The sequence below is a fragment of the Arvicola amphibius genome, chromosome 4 (assembly GCF_903992535.2).
Source record: "Arvicola amphibius chromosome 4, mArvAmp1.2, whole genome shotgun sequence".
In the NCBI taxonomy this organism is placed as follows: domain Eukaryota; kingdom Metazoa; phylum Chordata; class Mammalia; order Rodentia; family Cricetidae; genus Arvicola; species Arvicola amphibius.
In genome coordinates this window covers 125,670,058-125,691,184 of record NC_052050.1, presented here as the reverse complement: position 1 = coordinate 125,691,184, position 21,127 = coordinate 125,670,058, and the positions used below count along the sequence as shown (strand labels likewise).

The 21,127-nt window shown below is 39.0% G+C and overlaps 1 long non-coding RNA gene across 1 annotated transcript; it reads left to right on the top strand.

Annotated features, from left to right (window-relative positions):
* Positions 1-11,071: 11,071 nt before the first annotated feature.
* Positions 11,072-20,527, top strand: LOC119811090. The gene is made up of 3 exons (XR_005284930.1): positions 11,072-11,435; positions 13,342-13,484; positions 20,465-20,527. It is a non-coding gene; the product is annotated as an uncharacterized LOC119811090 (long non-coding RNA).
* The last annotated feature ends 600 nt before the right edge of the window (positions 20,528-21,127 follow it).

The following is a 21,127-nucleotide window of genomic DNA, read 5'->3' as shown; positions in this document are numbered from 1 at the left end:
CTACATGAAGATAAGAAGACAGGACCAAACCCAGAAGATTAATGACATCAAATGGAGGGGGATATTTGGGAGAAATGTAACTCTGGGACATTCTTGTGGGATTATAAAATGGGGCAGGCAACTGTTAAGACACGACATTCCTACATAGTTTCTTATAGAATTAAACACACACATTATATGACCCAGAAATTATCTGAACAGAAATGATTCACACACACACACACACACACACACACACACACACTCATGCACACACACACACACACACGCCTATGTCATCACAAAAGAACTGCTTCAAAATTGCTTGTAGCAGCTTTATTTATAATCTCTAAAGCTTAAAAAAAAAACCCGATGTCTTGTAAAATGATGATCACGTGTGGCACATTTGTTAAATTCAGTGCTACTAAACAGTAACATAACAAACACATGACTACTGCTATACTCAGCATCACACATGAAACTAAGAAACGTCACAGCGAATGATGAATTTCCAAGTAAATAAAGCAGACATTGTGTCATTGCACGGAGCTGAAGTTCAAGGATGGGACAAATGAATCCCACCATAGAAATGAGACAGTGGTGCTCTATTGTGGGTGGGAGAGTGGGGCTGACCTCGCCTTCACTACAGAAAGATCTCCTTGTTTTTCACAGTTATGCACACTGACAGCAGAATGGAGTATAGTCACACTATCTATTTTTGTAAGCATTAACATTTCTTTTAAAAAGTTGAATTACCGTCAAGTTGCCTTTTAATATCAATTTTTATTTTTCAACTCACTATTTTATGATATACAAATCCTTTAAGATGTATAGAAAACACATTAGGTTTACATAAAACTTGATCAGGAATGATTGATTTTAAGCATTTTTCTTACATGCAATGCTAACTCTAACTAAAGACAGATTTACCACACATTTAAGAACATATTTAAGTCACATAAAAGGCAGAACCAAGATCCTTTTAAATTGATGTATATTCTAAAATTTAGGGCCTAGGTCAATCAGTTCCTTTGTGGAACAGATTGTTACCATGCAATGCAGAAACTTGTACCAAATGCTACACATAATTAATGATACTAAATGAAGAGAGAGGAGATGTGTATGATATTATCTTAAGAAAGGCACTAACATGAAAATTAATAATATGGACGAAGTATCAGTAACATTTAGAGACACCATAAAATTTAACAACTTATTTTTAAAATTTTGAGCAAAGAGAAATCCTATCTTTCTCTCCAATATTCAACCTGCACAATATTCAATATTCAACTGCCTGAGTCAGTGAGACACCCAGGTGTCAGAATGTAATAACCATTCATTGGCAAGTGGGCTAAAAATTAGCAAGGAATTGGGAGGTTGCTAGTAATCCCTCCGTAGTAAAGGGCAGGAAAGACAGTTATCTTCCTGAACATAAAAAATAAGATTTTTATTTCACATTTATTATTCTAAATACAATGGAGTCTTCAGCAAACATGTCACTAAACTTCAGGTTGATCTAAGTGTATTTTTTATATGTTTTCTTGTTTCCTTAGAGTGGTCCATGTTAACTGGAAATCTAACCAGTCAATATGAAAGAGATTTTTTTCTTGTAAATGTTGGGTGTGATGAATACTTTTTGGGCAGGCTATAATTTATTAAACCGAATATTAAAGGGAGGGGGAGCTGAACATAGTGCTGAGTCAGCAGTGATCCTCAATTAAACAGGTGAGGCTTGCTGGGCTTCAGGACAGCAGCCCAATTAGCGGTCCAATCATCTGGTAAGCAGCTGTTACATAGATGAGAGAGTCACGTGGCCCTCCTGCTCACATTTTCTCATTTTGTTGTAAATTTGAAGTCGTTTTAAAAAGACAGTCTCTCCAAGAACCAATTTTCAGTGTGAGAAATTTGGTTTGTGGTTACTCGTAACGGGAAGGAGAGAGGGTGGCCAGATGGGAAACGGGAGCAAGGGGTGGGGCCCCACTGGGATGCTGGTGAAGTTAATGCCATTTAACTGAGTCTTGTTGCCGGTACATACATGTTCACTGTGTGAAAATCCATGAGGCTGTGAGAAATGTGCACATTTTGCAGAATATATGTTGTATTTTAAAACATTTTGCCCTACGTATAAATTCCTTCAGGAAAGATATGGAATTTCTCACAGCCTATACAAAACTGAAAGATTCTATGCTAATGTCTAAAACACCCCAAATTTTTGCTTAAAAATTTTCTCTACTAAATCTGTCTTCTCTCCAAAGTTACCAAGACATTGGATTTTTTTAAAGGTTCATTTATTTGTGTGTGTGTGTGTGTGTGTGTGTGTGTGTGAGAGAGAGAGAGAGAGAGAGAGAGAGAGAGAGAGAGAGAGAGAGAGAGAGAGAGAGAGAGAGAGAGAGAGAGAGAGAGAGAGAGCGCTTTGTGTGTTTATGGTACTTACCCAAAGGTCTGTTCTTCTTCAGTTGGGTGGCAGATTGCTTGAGTCACCAAAACAAAGGAATCTATGTGGTTGAAGCCTGAAGAAGGAGAAAGAAGAAAAGCACTATGCTGTTAAATGTTCTTTTATTATCTAGTCTTTACTTTGGTACATTAATTTATATAAGTTTAAAAATTAAGTCATTTGCTCAAATACTCATGTAAAACAAAATCTCTTGTTTCTTGGCTTGACTCGACCCAAGGAGATTACAAAGACTGAAGTGGCTGACCTACCCTGATGCTGTTTTTCACATACACATTTGTGATACTAGTATTTCCAGCCAGTTCCTATGGAAATGGTACAGAGACATAGCAATGCCAGGCAAAGTTTTTCCTCAAGAAAATTAGGTAAACAAGAAAATATAACAGACACCTCACATGAATGAATTCCTAAAGGAGGATGGATGTTATGAGCCTAGAAGGCAGAAAAGGCTGCTTCCATCAAGGAGACTGATCACACTTTCTGGAACAGGTGATCTGACCGCTGCAGTTGGAAAGGTGCATGGGAATAGCAGGACAGGTACATGGGACACAACACTTACAGCCTTCGAATAGATAGACATAAAAGGGTGGAACTGAATTCATATCAGATTGATAAAATGTTTGTTTTAAAGGCTTTGGAACCCCGAAGAAACTTTTCATACAAGACACTGAAACTTCTCCTATATTGCAGACACATTGGTAGCAATGCGATGGGCATTCAGCAGCGAATAGAAAAAGATTTGAGCCATGCCTCTGTCTTCATTGAGACTGACTGACACAGTGGATTATAATGACACGGAGTAGTGGTCAGTGGAGAGTCTATGGTGGAGCAATACAGAGAGAGAGAGAGAGAGAGAGAGAGAGAGAGAGAGAGAGAATATTTTGAGTTGCAGGGAAGGGATTATTAAGGCATTGACATCTAATGAGATTGGGGCAGAAGAGACAGATAGGAGCATGTAAAGAGGAGGAAGAGGGACAGACTCACTTATGGGCAGGGGTAGGAAGTCATCGGGGAGAGGGAGTGATCTTCAGAAGAGCCTGGCATCAGGAAAATAAAGTGGTGTGTCTCAGAAAGGAACCTGTTCCCTGAGACTGGAATGCTGTGAAATTCAAGCAGGGGGCATGCTGGAAAGTGATAGTTTCTATTTTTTTCTTGACTTGGTTAGAGTCAAGGTAATTACAAAAGCTATGGGGCAATGGAGCTTGCATTATACTCAGGTTTTGTATATATGTATATATATATATATATATAGCAAAAATCTGCTGTGCTGAATAGATGTTAAGAGTTCTGAAGTTACCCTAGATGAAGATATATTATTTCATGGTGGGTAATTATTCCTATGAATGGCTCTATTGAATGTTCTCTCTGTGTTAGTGACACTCAACACATCAGGAGTACCTCCCGGTGATTAAACTTAGTATACCAGGGTTTGTTTCTGCAGATAATTAAATTTAGTGTACTACATTTCTCTGCAATTGGTTAAATTTAGTACACTAGTGGTTCCTGCAAGGGATTCAGATGCTTCCCCTCTTGAAGCCACCTAGAGTTTTGTGGACAAGAAATGCCAAGGCTCTGCATGGTGCAATATGTCACCTTGAGCCATCAGGTCTAAGGTAAAGGACTGAGCACAGAATAATGTCTGTGTGCTGAGTTCTAAACTCGGTGTGAAGACTCTCGGATCCCATTGCACTTCAGAATGTGAGGATTCCCTTATGGCCTGGGTGTGCCTGTGCAGCCAGAAGACTCGGGCTGACTGTGGGGCAGGGGCAAACCCGTAGCCAGAACAAACCCTGACTCCACAGTACAACTGGGAGTCGACAGAGATGATTAGAAGCAGTGCTGATGGGGAAGCATGAAGCACTCTTCTAGAAGATCTGTGAGCATTAAGTCATTTAATCTTCTCGGCTACCACAAAAACAGATACTGCTCGGTTCCAAATAAAATGGATCAGGTAGCAATAATTCAGAAAATTACAGATGATAGACCTTGCATGTTAATGAGTGGCACTTTTGGGTCCTATTGAGTTTAGCCATGCCATCAAAACTGTGATTTCTACGTATCAAGTGATTTAAAAGCATCCCTGGCTATTACCTCTTATCTTGGAAAAAGCTATTTTTAGGTTTTAGCAATTTGATTTTCCTTGCAGATCCATAGAAGAGATGTAAAGAAACTTGTTGGGACAATTTGTATCCTATGCAGTTTCATAAACAGTCATAACTGAATGGATATTTGCTTAGATTGACCATTTCCAGTGCTCAGAGGGTTTTTTTTTTTTTTTTTTTTTGCGTTTTGAGATTTTTTTCCAATCAGCCTGCTCGCATACACATTTGGGGCGCATCAGGAGTACTGCCGTCCAGCCAGAGGAGGTCTGGGCAGATTTCTCAAGCGCTACAGACGTTGGGACATATAGTATATCTGGAGATCAGAGGAAAAAAAGTCTATGATGAAAATAGAGTAGAAAAAAAATGGTTGTTTCTGTCAGCACTAAAAAGCAAAGAGAGTCACTGATTAAGGTCACTGCCAATTTCGTCACTGAGGAAAGTACTTTAGCAAGCAGTCAAGCCCTCATTTTCACCATGCTCTGTAGGCCTGTGAGGATGGCCTGTCCGTGTGTCTATGATCAAACACAAAGAGCATCCAAGAGGAGTCAACTAGACAAGATTTTTTTTTTTGAATTACTTATATAGTACCTAAGCTATCTGAAACCACCATCACATAATGTCTATATGTCTTCCTGTCCCCTGTCTCCTTTGGGGCCATCATCCTCAACATACTGACAAGAAAAAGAAGAGGAAGAGGGGAAAACTAACCAAAAGCCAAATTAAGATGTGTCGAAGGGTTCCCTGGAAATATAATCTCAAATCTGTACTCTGAGTCTTTCCATCCGATTTATCCTAGAACCACAGTCATTGATAGGAGATATTAAGATATGAATTCCTCCTCCCAAGCTAATATCCAAAACCATATTTGCTAGTTATTAACCATCATGGCCTTCTTTGCAACTCAAGTGGAATATATTAAACGCTGTTCTTAACAGCAAGCCTTACATGCGGGGAAAGATACTTGTAAATTGACTTTAGTAACACTTGCATAATGTAATAGAACTTGTTAACCAGACGAAAATGGAGAGATTTCACATTAGAACACAGTTCCCTTTGTACAGACAGCTGGCATGTTTGGACATGTAGGTGTTACAGGCCTCGATGGGACCCATTGAACCACTTCACTGGTGAGCAAATGGAGAACAATAAACAGAAAATGTGCCCTGCTAATCTAATGCTGTTAATTCAAGGGCCCTGGTGAGGGAGGCTGTTCCTCTGAGGAGCTTAAAAGAGCAATGGCTATACAGCAGTGCAGCAGTGAATGCTAGTTAAGACTTCTCTGCACATTGGGTCTTGCCTGGGACAGTTGGAAGCTAAGATATGAATTTAAACCTGTAAGGGCAAGTTGTCTTCTACACCGAATTGGCGCTCATATATCTTGACCTTGCCGGTCCCCTTGTAACTCTTTTGCCTTGTACGAAGAAAGGGATTCATTGCATTTCCACACATGTACATAATAAATATCTTGCCCCTATTTTTCACGCCCTCTCTTTTATCCTTTGCTCTTCAACACCCTAATACGTCCCCTTTATACTCATGTCCCTTCACTGACTTCACATCTGACACAAAGCATGTGGTACGTTGTCATCTGGGACTGGCTTCCTTGATTCTACTCTACCTCCGGGTTGAAACAAAGGCTGACTACACTGTGATCAACTCAGTTCCTCCCATGGGCTTTCCTGTTGTGGGGATTGGAATGTGTATTTTCAGGCAGAAGACAGGTCTCTGTTGGTTTCTTAGGCACAAGAGACTCCCCTCCTCCTCTTCCTCCCTCTCCCCCTCCTCCTCCCCCCCTCCCCCTCCCCTACCCCCCCCTCCTCTTTCTACTCCTTCTTGCCTGGGTGTTTCAGCTGTATAACCTTTAGTACCCGAGAGAACAAAGGTGAAAATGGACCCTCAATCGAGGAACTCTTTCTCTCCAGTTCATAGTCAGTGAATCCTTGCTGAAGTCCCTCAAATTCAAGCCTGCCCTGCGTACCTTAGCGGCACTGGAAGGTTCTGCATGATGGTAAGAGAACTCATCTAGCCTTCTGAAGTGGAGTCATGTATGTTTTCATAAATGATAATGAGTATTTAGTTATATTTGCTGAGGGGGTAGTAGAAGGTGCAGTTTATAAACTAATATTAGCACACAACCAGAATTAATAGTGCTAAACCATTATTCTGCCTGTATATCTGCGAGCAACACAATGCTTGAGAACTGGGATGTGTTCCTGCTACATAGGTTCACATGAACATCATCAGAAATTCCTGAAAGGTAAGGAGGGGCACAGGCTAGTATTGCTGCTTTGAATTTGTCATGGTTGTAGACAAACTTACATGAATTAACATATTTATGCCATTGTCATTAGATTTTATATTTGATTATCATTTGGGTTTATTGTGCAATTGCTGTACTATTGATAAGCTAAGATATGTGTTATTATTTTTCTTGCTGAGTCGAAATATATAGAGGTATGTCTATTCCTAAGGGAAACACAGTTTAAAGATTTGAGACCTTAACAAAATGGTAGTTGGGCACAAAAAGAAATCCTTCATGAATGTGACACTTAATAAAATAATAGGGGGCTGGAGAGATGACTCAGTGGTTAAGAGCACTGGCTGCTCTTCCAGAGGTCACGAGTTCAATTTCCAGCAACCACATGGTGGATCACAACCATCTGTCATGAGATCTGGCGCCCTCTTCTTGCATGTGGGCATAAATGGAGGCAGAATGTTGTATACATAATAAATAAATAAATCTAAAAAAAAGATGTCCTAAAGATCCCACAAGCTATTTAAACTGCCTCCCAAAGAATAAGTGGTCTTTCCTCTTCCTCTTTTGTCATCTGAGGCTTCTTCAGAGCCCTGCCACGGTGGACTGGGGAATGACAGAAAGCTTTCTGACCAGATTAATGCCTTCGAGGGAAAATAAAATACATTCCACTTAAAAAAAAAAAGAATTTGTTGGCTTTTTACCAGATACTTTGAGAAAAGAAAGGTTTGCAGGTTTAGATACCCCAGGAAGAGATGTCAATAACGGTCAACCTCTTGGTAGTCTTGCCAAGGAGCAGCTCCATTTGTAGATCAGAGAACCCAAATTTAAACTCAGTTTTGACTTCATACCCAGATATCATGAGATCCATTATCATCTTTGTTTCTAATCCATTTTTTGCCCATTTCCAGACATTCATTTTTATTTTCAGAATTCAAAATTTACTTCCTGTTTGTACTCAGGCCAGCATAGCATTTCTTTATGCTTTTTTAGGCATGATATTTACTGTGTCCTTGGCATTCTTATTTAGTAGTTGGTATTAATAAATCTTCACAAAAGTACCAGCACCACTGTGATTTTGTTCAAAATGCATTGCTTATGGTTCTTCGAAGAAGCATGAATGTTCAGCCATGAAGATACACACGCAAAAGGAAGAAACATGGTTATTGATAGCATCTAATTCATCTTGCAACTGGTGAAATTAGGATGGTTAACAGTCTGCTTCCAAATTCTATTCTTTTTGGCTTATGATTGAAGGAGTAGTTTTTAATCACCTAGGCAAGAGTCGGTACAAATCAGCAACCCCACCCCAAATACAGTTAGGCTGTTTTTACAAAACACACAGGATTTATTTTCATTTTCTCCTGATGTACTTTGGAAACTCCTCTGTGCTTTTGTTCTGATGTCTGTACTGAACTTCTCTTGTTTACCCTTATACTCTCATTCGGGGATAGCGTCAATAAGAATGGATGTATTGGCTTCTTATGGAATATACTATCTTACCGTCAAAATATATTGTTCTTATATTTTATGTCCCTTACATTTTATTCCCTGAAAGCTATTTCCTATTGCATTAAACTGGGCATATACTTCCAATCATCAAAATAATCAAGTAATAATATTAAAAACAATACAATACAGTTTCATACACAATAGAAAATTTAAAATTTCATGCAATCAGTTCAGCTGACACACTGAAAATATTTTCATTCTTTTTTTCCCATGTCTTTTCTAGTATTTTTCTTGAAAATACTAGAAAATTTTTGAAAAATTTTCTTGAAAATACTAGAAAATTTTTGAAAAATTTTCTTGAAAAATACTAGAAAAGACATGGGAAAAAAAGAATGAAATATTTTCAGTGTGTCAGCTGAACTGATTGCATGAAATTTTAAATTTTTATTATTTTTCATAAAATTATAGGACTTATGGAAAATTATGATGTTAGCATATGGTGAACTATGACCCTCAGCTATTTTATACATTGTTCTGTCTAGAAAGTATCTTTAGAAAAGATAGTTTCTTCTTGTACATATATGTGTGTTTGTGTGGTAAATTTGTTTGATTAAAACTCATTGCTTTTTGTTTCCTTTTGTTTTGTTTTTCAAGACAGGGTTTCTTCATGTAACAGCCCTAGCTGTCCTGGAACTTGCTTTGTAGACCATACTGGCCTCAAACTCACAGAGATCCTCCTGACTCTGCCTACCAAGTGATGCAATTAAAGGCATTTATTAGGCTACCACCGCCTGACCTATTGTTTATTTAAATATCTTCTTTGTTGAATGACCAAGCAATAATGCTCAAAACATCTTAAACAGCAACACAAAATATAATAGTTTTAATCCCAACCAGACAAATTAATATTGAAGAAGTCCTTTTATACGCAGCTAAATTTGTCAGTAGTATCACAATACAGTTACTAATTAAATGGATGTGGATCCTTTAAGCCATTGTCGAACTAACCAAAGTAAAGATTAGGGGATGTTAAAGTTGTGAAAAATTTGCAAAAAAAAATTGAAAACTATGGAAGAAAGACATTTTGACCAGTCATGGACTTTGGAAATATTAGGAGCTTTGATAGAAATAAGAAAGTGAAGGAATGAAAACCAAAGAAAGAACTAACCAAAGAAATATGACTGAAATCTTCAGCTTTCCCAGCCTTGTTGCGCATTGTCTACGTAATAAATATTTCAGTTGCATCTCAACTTCCTTATACGTCCAAAGGCAGTAAAAAAAGATGCATTTTACATCTGCTAAAGACTTCTGATTGGCACGCACACTAAAATGATTGCTTCACATTTGAAAGGAGAATGTTCCTCAGGAACCAGAGCCATGAAATATTTATTGCACCTTCTCTCGAAGAAACGAATGAGCTGACTTTGTGACATAAAGCTTACTATTAATACCAACTAAATTACACGTCTCATGTTAAATATCATTCTTAGGAGATGGACGAGGTCTTGTTTGTTACAGATGATCAGAAAGAATAATGCAAAGTTACATTTTTGCAGTGTTCTTGTAAAATATACATCTTAGCTTTGTAGCACAGAGGACATAGGGCTTAATAAAGATTTCTTAAAGACGATGTAAGGTGATTTTTTTCTGGACTTGTGTTCTTTTAATTTCTGAATTACATTTTTACTAATACCCACCCCTGCTTGTGGGAACCTTTTGGATATAGCAAGGCTGTAGCTATACCTCTGAGCATACTTTTATTAAGCGGGGCAAAGACTCGTGTGCTTCCAAATATTGTTCAAATCTCCAAAGCCAGCTGAATAAATAAACATTATGTGATCTGTAGCCTGAAAGTCTGCAAATGACTCCTTGGGACGTAAAAAATAACTATGATTTCTTCTAAGTAATTCTTGGAGCCAGTCATCAGCAGTTTTGTTTAAGTTCTGGGACCCCTGAGCCTCCATAAAAATAACTTTGAAATATTATATTATGTGTGAAAATTTTACACACATGCACATTTATAATCGGCAGACGGGGCCTCCGCCCTTCCTCAACCTGATAATCAACCATAGGACCTACTCAAACATGAAAAAAATGAAAGATTCCGAACCCTAAAGCTCATAATCTTAGTGCCATTTAGAACCATGTGTCTTTCTGAAATCATCTATTACTGCAAATCTCTTGGTTCTATTTCCATGGAAGTATCTGTTTCTCATTATCAACGTCTAAAGAAATTCGATACAGTTGTGTAACACTTGGCAAAGGAGTCTAAGAAAAAAAAATACATCCCACAGTTTTCAGCTTATCTTTCCTTTCCACAGTGGTAACTACTGTCTGACTTTCCTACTTGGGAGAGGCCAACTGGGACAGCAAGAAAAAAAAATCAAACCAAAGTAAATGAAGCAACGGCTCTGTGCCCGGATCAATCATAGGAGCCAGCTTTTAAACAACGATTGCAGTTAACAGACAGTAGGATAATGTGAACAGGGGAATGTTTTACTTTTGAAAGTCACCTTTTGTTTGGAAGACGGCTTTGAGCACTTTTGGATCAAGCTTACCAAATACAGTGGGGCATAGGGGCTGGGAAGAGGGTTCAGACGGAAAAGTACTCATGATACAAGCCTGGGTAGCAGAGTGCAGGTCCCTAGCAGTCACACAATAGCCAGCCTCATTGATATCCCTCTGCAACCCCAGTGCTGACAGCGACAGTTGGAGCCCTGGAGCTTATTGGCTGGCCAGTCCTGCCTAATCAATGAGATCCAGCCCAAGTGCACTAAAAATGAAAGTACAGAGTAATTGAGAGAGATGCCTTACTTGACCTCAAGCCTCCACAGGCACCCACATGCACACATCCACACAAGCATGTGTGTACAGAGCCACCCGCATGCACACACACATGCGCGCACGCACACACACAAAATCTAGAGAATATGGTGGTGTCAGCAATATCTGAGATTTACACCATTCACAGCTATAATAATAATCTTTAGCAACTGCTTTGTTTTGTAAACCAGATGAAGAACTTACGGAGGACAGCCTATGGGTGCCTTTTTATTCGTGACTTTAGTGAGATCCCAACACTACACATGACCTTTTCTCGGAAGTGAAGAAAAGAAACAGCATGGGGGAAATTCTGTGAGGAAGAAGTTCGATGTTTCTCTTTCCAACAGGTGTGCCTCCCTTCTCCCCAGTTCACGTAAGTCAGTTAATTTATAATTTATTCGGATATTGCACACACTGTGTTCAGACAACTCTAGATGCACATCTGATCAATTAAGACAGAACTCTGTTTTTTTGGCAATTCAAGCTTTTAAAAAGCGTTATAGTTAAAATACACTGTGAAGGCATGCTGGGATAATTGGTTGTCAACGTACATTGGTACCACTGAGTAGCCTTAAAATAGCAGGAAACGCGACCGAACGCTGGAAAGGAAACCACTATTTCACTTTTTCAAATAAAACATATTGCACCTCTGAGCTCACAATGGGGTATTTGCTGAGAGCCTGTAATTAACTCATAATGATGAGAGGCGCAGTGATAAACAGTTCCTTAGCCAAACACTCGCTTGTTTTCATAATTTCCCATGCTTCTCCTATGTCCTTGTCAGCTTTTTTAGTTAGCTTGTCACTATGAATCAAGAAAATAATGGAGAAAAGGGCAGATAGTTTTTTTCTGTGTGTGTGGGGGGGGGGTGGAAGGGGATTATTTGTTTTAATTTTACACGAAGGACTTGATAGAAGCAATCGCTTTATTAGAGAGCTCAAATGGAGAGAGGCAGGAGAGGGAGTTCTGACATAGTCATACAATGATTTCACTTTGGAAGCTCAGAACCAGCCAAATCAAAATGGCTCTCGAGTCTAGTTACCTCTCCCAGCTGTTTTTTGAGTCATCTCCTGGCCTGCACACAACCCTCAGGTTAATCTCCCCAAATACCTCTCCATCACGTGTCTCCTTCCCTCCGAACTCGGCAAGAATTGCCCAATACCAACAGAACAAAGTCTACATTCCTCATCAGGCATTAAGCCCTCCACAATCTGCTTCCAATTTTCTTTTCTTGCCTCATTCCCACTGTTCCATTATAACACAGCGGCCCGTGTGAGTTCTCTGCCCCAGTCTGGTCCATCTCTTTTGATAGGATTTAGGCTTGCTGGTTTTCTTTTCCTCTGAGTTCTTTCTTTCTTTCTTTCTTTCTTTCTTTCTTTCTTTCTTTCTTCTCTATATTATCTATCAAATTAGCCTGCCCCGACTATATTTATTTAGTCTTATTTTCTTCTGATTATTCTTTCTCATTATCTTCCTAAGTATCTAATTTCTTTATTCTCTTCTACTTCTATCTTCTTTTCGTCACTTTCTTATGCTTGCTCTTTGTTATATCCTCGTTCTCTCTCTCTCTCTCTTCTTTTCTCCCATTCGCCTGCCTTCCCCCTTCTTTCTCTCTCTCTCTCTCTCTCTCTCTCTCTCTCTCTCTCTCTTCTTTTCTCCCATTCGCCTGCCCTTCCCTCACAAGTCCTTAGGTACCGGCTTGGATGAGAGAATGGTACCTGGTGTAATAACGTGATCTGTCACATGTCCTAGCTCTACATGAAACTGTAAGTCACATGTGAGCAGGAGTTGACCTCTTCCTTCCTTGCATGCTCTGCCATTTCTCCACAGTATCCTGTGTGATGTGATACTTTATGAACAGCCGTGGGTAGGGCAGTCATACTGTGGCACCCAGAGCAATAGCCCAGCAGTCAGTTTCCCCATCAGTATCACTTAGAAATAATTATGTTATGACACATGTCTCAGATTATCCCGCCCTGGTGTCTCTATAACCTCCTGAAAGCAAGACTATGGCAGAGGACAAAGTAAATAAATCACACAACGTATTTGGGTTGAATCTTCAATCTATTTCATAATCAAATGAAGATTATCAGTGCACACAAATGCCAATCAAACATGTAAAACCACATTTGAAGGGCCGTATCAGCCAAGGGCACCATGTTATCAAATCCCATGGTTGTTCCAGCACATGGCACAATGTCTTGGCCTCGCCTCTCTAGCTGCCACTGCATAGTGACTGCTCCTACAGCAATCCTTACTGTACTCCTCCCCCTCAGCAGACAATCATGGAAGTCATGGAAGTCCTGGAAGTGCAATTACAGGGCCCTGCTCTCCAGCATCACCAACGGCTGCCCTGTCACACACGAGGAAAGTCTGCATTCTTTCTGTGACTGCTGAGACCTCATCCCCTCCAGCCCTCGAGGTACTCTGTTCTTCTTTTTACTGGAAGTTCCGTCTTCTCATTTACTTTCTTCCCCAAGCTCCAAACTTTTTCCTGATTTGTTCCTACGCTCATTTTAGATTATTTCTCTTCCGTAACGTTTTCTTTTTCTAAACTCCCAAATCGAATCCTCCCACAATTTTCTATCACCCAATTTTCTAAAAGGCATTGGTGATATTTGAACTAAGCTTATGTGTGTAGCTTTATCCTTGCCTTGTTTATGTCTCTCCCCAAAAAAGCAGGGGGTCCGTAAATACTCGTCAACTGAACAGTTAAACTTGAAATACTAGCCAATAAAGGACAACTTGGTGTTGCCTCCTACTCTATCCAGAAGCCGATGGTCTCATAGACACCAAATTTGCCACTCACTGATGAGCACTGACTTTTTTCTAGTACGTCCAGAGCAGAGGTCTGAGATTCAAGATGAATTTAACAGCCATTCAAGTACCTGTTGGGAATAATTTAGCATTCATCACCATGGTATCAAACATGGGGAATCGATAGACTAGTGACTCTACTTTCGTTGGCCAATGTTTTAATATGCTTTTTTGAAAAAGATATTCATTAAAATTATTACACAAAATAGGACTCAACTCAGCGCTCATATATTTGTTTCCTGCCATATTTTTCTGTAGCCTGTCTATCCCAACAGAAGTGGATAAGCAACAAGTTCTTTCAGCTTCCACAGAAAGACACGAACGTGGAAGCTTGACTTCTCTCCATCTTCTCCCCTTCCCGTATGCTTACTTACTCCCTTCCCTCATTGTTTTTTTTTTTTTACTTCTTTCTCACAGCCCTTAGAGGACACTTATTAACAGAATATGCAATTCACAAACCAGTTATAGGAAAACCCAATCAATTATACAAACATTTAAAAAAAAACTGAATTTTAGGGCATAGTCTTCTATTTCAAGGGATTTCAGTTATGTTCCTGTATTGATGTCAAGTCACTCACAGCCATTTCTAACTACAGTACCAGAGGGCCCAATGTCTCTGCCCTCTACAGGTACCCGCACACATGAGCACAGCTCTCCAGACATATACACATACACAAAATTTCGTAAAAATCCATCGTTATAACAGAAAATTAAAACAGAATTCAGTGCACACCTGTTTGTTTCCTTTTATAATTTTCTGCATCAGCTTCTCTATGCCGACAAAACTAGATATGCAACAGATTATTTCAGTTCTCATGAAAAGTAGCAAAAATTGAAGATGCAGTTAAAAAATTGGTTTTGCTGGTATTTCAGTCAAATCTCTGTACCTGGTGAAGTGGCCTGTTTACTGGGGATGATCTGAGTCTGAGGAGGCAGGCTTGGTGGAGAGACGTCCCCTTATATACATTCATCATCAGCTAGCGTTGACATGGGTTACCTTGTGACCTTAATATATTATGACTAACTTAAAAATTAGACAAACGGTATATAAATACCCCGCAGAGATTGATTGCTTGGACCCTGCTGACCTCAAATGACTTGAGAGGTTAAACGTGCTGAGGAAAAAAAAATAATGAAGCACTAGCAATAGTCAGACAAAAGCAGGCAAAATCCTGCTACTTAACTTGGCTTGAAGACACACATGCTTATTGTGCCATGATTTTGCACTGATTTATTTGCAACTTAATAGCATTGTAAAGTCAGCCATCATCATTTACTGCCAGTTGGAGAAGAGGGTGAAGGAAACTGTCTAGGGATGGATTCTGCAGTGTGCACATTTACTGGTTCTTAAATTAAACTGCCTTTCTCCACAAATTTGCCTAGACATGGGCAGTAGCCCAGTGTCCTTCCCACTAATTTGGATTGCTTGAGGCCATGGAACTGTTGAGAGGTTCCCTTCACGAACAGCAGATGACGCACGAAAGAGCTGGAACGTTCTTCTGAGAAACTGAGCTCCCAAAGAGCCGCACTCCACCAGAGGGGTTTTGATAAAACTTCCATCCAGTCTACAAATCGTAGACATTGATTTGAAATAAATTGTGACTGATGATCAGTCGATGACAATTTCCATAATCATTATGCCGTCAGTAATTTATCAAGGTAATGATATTTGTGTCCCTGATGTCACATTCATCCTGTACTGGGGACAGAAGAACATGCTGTGATTTTTAAAAGCCCTTATTAAGAACTGAGTGGTTGGGCCATACTTCCAGTCATATAGCGAGCAGTGGGATAGCTACAAGAGAATAAAGTATTTTAAAAAATCCTGCTAGGTTTGTAATAAAATTCTTTTGATGGAATTCTTCTCTTTCACAAAGGCAGAGACCTATGCTTACAGCGTTTTAATTAAATCAGCCTTATCAAGATTGCTCAATGTCGCTTGCCAATACACGTTGGAAAGAGATATTAGAGCATGCTGGGCAAAGTAATCTGCCCAGGCACCCCCCATTTAACCCTCTTGGACCCTTTCTTCCTAGTGCACTGCCCTTCCCTAGATTGCTGTGATTCCCTAGCAATGATGATTGTTTAGCATGCATGTAGTCAACAGATGTACCTATATCCTGCACTTGTTCGCATTAGGTTTCAAAATCCCTGAACAATATTCTCTCCCATCTCAGAAAGAAAGCTAATGACATTAAACACTAAATGTCACAAGTGTCTCTTCACCAAAAGTGAAAGTGAGCTGAGAAAGTCAACGAGAGTGATATAATTAACAAAATCAGCAAACGTGTTTGGAGATTGCCCTTATAAGATGAATTCCGATTAGATTGCAAATGTTATAGGATCATTTATATTTTCATAGAACATGGCTTAAACACATATAATCCAATGTCATTTCAAGAGTTTCGTGAATAATTCTAATTTGGCAACCTACAGTGCTCCATAAAAGTTACTATAAAGCAAAGAACTTTTAAATTAGAAACTAGAGTATTAGCTATCCTTTTTTTACTGTTTGTTGTGTGAACACATCGTCCTGTTAGGTGATCCTGCATATGTCACATATCCATGAAGTCTCTAGCTAATAGTCAATCAATCAATAATTTTTTGTAAGCTTCAGTTTCTAGTTGCTTCAAAGTATGTAATCAGCAAATGGGAAACTTGTTTTAGGAATGGCTCTTTCTTTCCTAGCCTGAAAGAATTATCATAGCCCTGTGGTGACTTTAATCTTTAAGAAATCCCATACTGTATGTTTTTTTCCTGGAATTATTGATTAGTGTCATATTTATTGCTTTCACCATGGTAGAATGATTATAACATGGCATTTACCATCTTAGCCAGCTTTGTATATTTATTGAATTGTTGTGCATGAGTCTGGGAGCATGAATGTACTGTGGAGCATACATGGAGGCCAGTGAACAACTAGGAGAAGTTAATTCTCTCCTATTCACATGTGAGACCTACTGTGGATCCGATTCAGGATGCCAACTTTGAGGGTAGGTGCCCTTACCTTCTGAGCCATCTTGCCCACCCTTAATTGTTTTTAAGAATACAGTTTGATGGCATTAAGGATGCCCATTATGCCTGTGCAATCACTGTTACTGTCTCTGGATTCTTGACCTTCACAGACATTTGTTTGTTATCTCAAGCAGGGGTAGATTATGACAGTGACTTTATATTATTTTGGGATAGTAAATGAGATGATATGCTTAGCACGTAAGAAATGGTGAAACATATACACCAGCTATTTTGATTGGTTTTGGTAAAATGTAGGTATTACTTAAGTCTTTTAAAAAGACAATAGTGTTATATGTTCACATATTAGAGAAGTATTTGGAGAAGTCAGTTGTCTCCTTCTACTGTGGGACCCAGGGGCAGAACCGAGGTGGTCAAGAATCTTTGGCAACAAACAAATTTTTTTAAAAAAATGCATTGATCCATCGTGTCAGTCCCCTACCTCAAGAGTAAACTCCTGGAAACACCATAACAGACACTCTTCATTTTAATAGAACATAGAGATTAATAGAACATAGACAGACCTTTCAAGCTCATGCAATGGAAGGCCTGGTGGCTGTATCACTAAAAGTTATCTATGGGTTCAGTTTGATTCCCACTAACATTTTAATTACATTCTTTGCTCAAACACAAAACCATAATCCTAAAATTCACATGCAAGCACAAAAGACTCCAGGCAGCCAAAGCCATCTGAACAAAAAGAATGATTTTGGCAGTAGCACAATGCCATATTTTCAGCTATACTTGAGATCTATAGTAACAAAACCAGCATGGTACTGTACAAAAAGAAATGTCCACCAGCTGGACAGAATAGAGGACCTAGAAATAAACCCACACAGCTACAGCTACCTAAATTTTTTAAAAAGATGCTCCAAACATACATTGGTTAAAAGATGGTGTTGGGGAGACTGGATATCCATTGTGAAAGAATGGAACTAGACACCTATCTCTCACATTGTGCAGAAACCAATTCAAAGTGGGTCAAAAACCTTCATGCAGTATCTGAACTTTTGAAGCTGCAGGAGGAAAATATTTTGAGATAGATACAGGCAAAGACTTTCTAAAACACGATTTCACTGGCTCCAAAAAAATTAAACAAAGATTTAACACATGTGATTCCACGAACTTAAAGCCTCTGGCTAGCAAAGGAAATGATTAATTGAGTGAAGAGACAACATAAAGAATGGGAGAAATTTTTGGCAACTATATATCTGACAGATCAGTATTTAGTATGTAGAAAGGACTAAAGAGCAAAATAATAAATAAATAACCCAATCAAAAAATTAATTAATCAGACATTTAAAACTGATAAAAAAACCAGTTAAATATGTGAAAAATGTACACCATCCTTAGCTATCAAAGTAATGCAAATCAAATTATGGTGAAATTCTCTCCCTTTGCAGCTAGAATAACTGTCATTAAGAAACATCAGAAAACAAATAAATGCTGGCGAAAATGTGGGTGAAAGAGAAGCCTCATATTGCTATAGGGAATGTAAATTGGACAGGCCATTACAGAAGTTAGTACAGAGTCCCTCATAACGAAACAAAACAAAACAACAACAACCAACCCAACAGGAGAACCGCAGTACAACCCAGCTAAATTATTCCCTGGTATTTACCAGAGAATTCTATGCTAGCACGCCACAGAGATCTTTGTATACTTATATTTATTATACCACCTTTTGCAATAGCCGTGTTATAGACTCAGCTTAACCGTCCATCAACAGTTGAATGAACCGAGAAAATATGGTATCTGTAGCAATGGCATCTTATTCAGCCATAATGAAGAATGAAATTATTCCATTTCCTGGATAATGGATGCAAGGGCAGAGCATCATATTGTGCAAAAAAAAAAAAAACAAAAACAAAAACAAAAACAAAAAACAAAAAAAACCAAGCCAATCTGAGAAAGACAACATTACATGTTATTTTTTTCATTGTGTGCGTATGTTATTTATATGACATGAAAATAAAAGTGAGACTATCCAGGGGCTGTAGTGATGGCTGTGGCAATGGCTGAGCAGTTAAGAACACTAGAGGACTTAGGTTTGATTCTCAGCACCACAAGGCACCTTAAAGCCATTTCTGACCATATTTCCAGAGGATCTGGTGAAGTCTTCTGGCCTCTATAGGTACCAGGCATGCACATGGTATATAAACATATCTCAGGCAAAGCTCCTATAGTACATAAAAATATTTTAAAAAATAAATATAAAATAAAGTGGAGAGCTGTAAAGGAAGATAACCTACATAAAGTTCCGTACTCTATGGACATACAAGACATTCACACCTATACACGCACCTGGTCTTGCATATACATGTGCACATGTAAGACATTTATACTGACACACACACACCCGGTCATACATGTACATGTACACATACAAGGCATTCACACCTATACATGCACTGGGTCATGCATATACATGTGCACATACAATACTAGAAAAAAAAAGCAATGGAAATGTGCAGAGAAAGAAAGGTGGCCAGGAAGTCTGGAGGCTGGGGAAGGGCAAGGTATAGGAGTGAACATGGTCAAAGTATAGGCTGTATGTGGTAAAAAAAAAAAATGTCTCTGTGAAACCCAGCCCTACTTACAAAGAATATACACTGTTACTGTGATAAAACACAGACCCAAAGCAATATGGGCATGAAAGGATTTATTTGGCTTTCAGGCCCTTCCTCAAAGGAAGCCAAAGCAGAAAGTGAAGCAAGCATGGGAGGAATTCTGCTTGCTGGCTTGCTTCCTCTGACTTGCTCAGCTACCTTTCATTCACAGCCCTGCTTCACCTGCTCAGCATCCCAGTGGGTTGGGTTCTTCTGTGTTAATGTGCAATCAAGAAAATGAGCCCTCGGACATGCCCTCAAGTCAATCAGGTTGAGCAGATTTCTCAATTGAGGTTCTCTCTTCCCAGATAAGGCTCAGTTTGGGTCAAGTTGACAAAAATGAAGTAGCACTTATACCAATTGAAAGCTTTCTCTTTTTTTTTGTTTTTTTTTTATTTTTTTTTATATTTAAAAATTTCCATCTCCCTCCGCTCCTCCTCCCCCTTCCCGCCCCTCCTTCTCCCCCTTCCCTCCCCTTCCCTCCACCCATACCTCCCCTCCCTCCCTCTCAAGGCCAAGGAGCCATCAGGGTTCCCCACTCTATGCTAAGACCAAGGTTTCAATGTGAGAAGAAAAAATAAACAAACTGATGGCGATCCACAGCTCCTGTTGGCGCTGAGGTGTGAGAGCCATTTGCGCTGTTGATAGAGTGTCCGTCCTTTGCTATGTATTCTGCTTTGCATGTTCAGAAGCTATCATGCTCCAAATTACTGGAATGCAATATAAGCCTAACTCTTGGCTCTAAAGAAAAATGCATTCTATACAAAATGCTGTGCATTGCTAATGCTTCAATAACTATCTCATTAGAACCTCACCCCAGGTACCAAAGAAGTCCTGAGTTACTGAAAGTAACTGAAAGACCAGATCTTTGAGTCTGGTGCTACTCTCAAGTAGCAGACTAGTGGCTCTAGAAGTCATTTTATTTTATTTTAGCTTTAAAGATATCTTGCATTTTCTTTTATAGGTATGAGTGTTTTTCTTTCATATATATATGTATATATACATATATATGTATACACACACACACACACACACACACACACACATATATATATATATATATATATATATATATATATACATATATATATGAAATGTCCTGCTCATATGCCTGGTGACCATGGAGGAAAGAAAAAGACGTGTTCTGGGACTGATGTTACAAGCTCTTATGAGTCATGATTGGGTAAGAGAAACCAAACCCACGTCCTCTGCAAGAGCATGGAGTCCTGTTCTTGGCTGAGTCATCTCTCCAGCCCCTCTAGACGTACTTTAAATCTATTGGTCAGACATTCTTCATGCATGGAGAAGCATGTCTAGAGATACATAGTTTCATAGGTTTCATATAAATCTTAATAGACATCGTATTAATTGCACACAGTAGGCCTCCAAGCAGTTTAGAGTTCAGGGAAAGACAACAAGGGCTCCAAGTTTGCACTGCTTTGCATGCTTCCCTCATCAAATCTTTAGTTAGACAAAAGCTTATTTTCCTTAAATTGGGTCTGTTATTTCCTCTGAATATTATTATTATCTCCAAGTCATGAATTTGCTCACATGTTACCTGTATGTGGGCCTTAGTTCTCAGTTGCAATGCCAGGTCAAACACGATGTACCTATCCTACAGCACAGA